We start from the raw sequence: 3271 nt of genomic DNA, 5'->3' as shown, positions 1-3271 counted from the left end.
AGTTATGAATATCATAAAATATATTATTAAAATTAATTGATGACTTGGACTTAGATTATAATCTAGATTTAATGCACAGCAAAAATGAACTAGATATTCTTTCTTTAAAAGATGTTTTTCTTTATCAGATTTATACAATTTATTATCTTCTTTTTCTAAATTCTAATAACAATTCATAAAACTAAATCTTAATAAGTTAAAAGAATGTTAAAAAAAAATTAGAAAATGCTTTATTTAACTCTTCCAACATTGTAAAAATAAATAAAAACTCTTAATTGCTATGTTCTAATTAACAAAAACTAAACTAAAAATAATTAATCAAAATTGTTTTATATATCAAACGTCATTCCGCGGCTAAAATTAACTGCTTATTCATTTTAAGTTGGGGTGATTTTGTAACTTAAAAAATATTTAATAATGCATGCTTAATTTTTTGATGTCTATTGCGGATGAATTTCCTTTTTTTGTGAGAAAGCTTCATTTAAGAGAATAATTATAAAAATAACTACGAATAATATATATTTTTTCATAAAATATGAAAATGAAACATATGTATATGATACAGTGAGAGGACTTGACTGACATTAATTTATAGGAAAAAGCCTCCTGCACAGGCCCTTTTGCACAGAGCCTGTACAGGGGCTCTTACATGGAGGGTAGACCCCACATATGGACCTCATGTGTGGGGTCCACCCCATGTGTGCGCACCTGTACAGGCCCTATGCAAAAGAGCCTGGACAAGTAGCACAGTTCTAATTTATAAAGGGATACACAAATGAGAAAAAGTAAATATTTTTTTAGAAAAAAATGAAATATAATTGATTTTCCAGTGAATAAACCATAATTAAAAAATTAGTATGTAAAGTGCTACATAATGTAATGCAAAGTATGTAATTTGTTATTTTTGGAGATTTGAGTAGTTTTGCTAATTTTAGGAGAAGTGTCTAGAGATCTCTTAAGGCTTGCTTGTGGAGTAGAGGTAATGGAGCTGAGAGTCTTCGATTTATTTACTCTTTTCCAATGTCTGGTGAGGTTAGAAGCATTTTCTGGAATTGAAGTCCCGCTAGATTTGGATAATTCAGAGACAAGTAGTGAAATGTCAGGAGTATTCTTAGGCGAATTTTCAGCATCTCTATTATCTTCTTTAAACTCTTTCGTTAATCAGTGTGTTCCGATAATTGCTCCAAATTTGTTGCCTCTATCATCTCTGCATTATCTCCTTTCCCAACATTTCCTTGTAATTTCTCCTGAATGTCAGCTGAGTTACTATTAGTTGCCATATCTGTCATTTCCTTGCTGTGAATCTGGTCACCGGAGCTAGGCTTTGCCACCAGAGAATTTGGGGCTCTGAAATTCATTTGACGATCATGAATTGGACCACCATAATCTCCCGAATTTCAAGCCCGTAACCAGGGTCCATAGGCATAATATCTGGTTGAGTAAGTGTCTATTGAAGGTTGCCATTGCGAGCATTCTTTCAGACTATGTCCAAGAATGCCACATAGGCAGCAAAAATTTGGAAGACGTTTATAGGCAAGACGGTATGATGCAAATACAGTATGCTGCATATACGGTAAGTTATAAATACAGTATGCGTAAATACGGTATGTTGTATATACGGTATATATAATGCATAGACGGTATGAATGAATCTAATTTCGTCCACTGCAATAAATTTCAATACCGTATATGCTGTCTACCGTATTTACAGCTTACCATATATATAGCCTACTGTATTTGCAGGCAACTTACCATATATGCTACCTATTGTATGTGCAGCTTACCTTATATATCGATTTTTGCACTTACAAATACCTAGAGTGCAGAACACCATACATTCACTTATCAAACCGAATGTCAGAAAAAATTTCAAATTTTTATTTTTTCAACATAAGCATAAAATAAATATTAAAATATATGAAGGACAAAATATAAAAGGCATATGAATATGCAAGTCGATTTATAATTATGTAGTGACACATATTATACATTTGAAATTTCTTATGTCGGTGCAAAATAACTGTGAAGTCATTCTAGAGCGAATTAAATCACTGCAATGTCGATACTAGAAATACAATTGTGCAAATTAATATGAATTAAATCTACATTACATGGGATTTGAATTTATTTATAACAAATGTTAGTGATTAGTCTAAAGACAATATGTGCAAATACGGTATTCTATAATACTATATGTTATAGTTAAGATATAACATATTCTACGTATATGTTATAATACAATGTTTAGCATAATAGAAAGAGAAATTATTGCTGTACAATTTTTTTTTTGTTATATTACAGCAATATGCATATTACAACATATAATACTATATGCTATATTGTATCATAGCATATTACAATATGCTATATTACTATATGTTATAGTTAAGATATAACATACAATACGTATATGTTATAATACAATGTTTAGCATAATATAATTAAAAATTATTGCTGTACAATTTTTTTTGGTTATATTACAGCAATATGCATATTACAACATATAACTTATCGTATATGTTATAATACAATCTATGCGATCATGCAACGACTTTTTTTTTTTTTTTAAATATAATCATGCAACCTAATATTTGTTTAATTTGTTATTTTATTAGTTAAAAATATGCATTAAATCTAATAAAAAAATATAATTACAAGAATAAGTTTAATTTCAATATAATAAAGAAAAATCTCAAAGAAATAATAATTGCTAACAACAAAAGAATCTAAAAAAATGAAGAAGCCAAAAATGAAAAAAAGTAAAATTTGTGAAAAGAAGAAATGAAAGCATGATGCCAAACAATTTGGCATTATTGTTTGAATGAAAAAACTTTTATCGATACATAAAAGACTTTTGCAATCACCGATTAAAAGTATGGATTTATTGTGTTATGAATTTTTTTTTAAATAATCATAGTAAATCTTCTTATTATGATAATAAAATTACAATAATTTTTTTTTTTTTTTTACAAAGAGTATAAAAAATTCATTTTTATCTTCAACAAAAAACACATTTAAAAATTAGCAATTTCATAATCACTTTTTTTTTAAAATTCTCCGAAATAAAATTATAAAAAAAATAATATTGAATTACAAAAATCAATATCTGCCAAATACGGTATCTAAAGATAATATGTATAAATACGGTATGCTGTAAATACGGTGTGCTGCATATACGGTGTGTTATAAATATGGTATGATGCAAATACAGTATACTGTAAATACGGTCTGATACAAATACGGTATGTTGTAAATGCGGTATGCTGCATAT

Source organism: Olea europaea, unplaced genomic scaffold (genome assembly GCF_002742605.1).
Source record: "Olea europaea var. sylvestris unplaced genomic scaffold, O_europaea_v1 scaffold126, whole genome shotgun sequence".
Taxonomy (NCBI): domain Eukaryota; kingdom Viridiplantae; phylum Streptophyta; class Magnoliopsida; order Lamiales; family Oleaceae; genus Olea; species Olea europaea.
The sequence above is the reverse complement of the archived record's forward strand: the minus strand, read 5'-3'. Positions refer to the sequence as shown.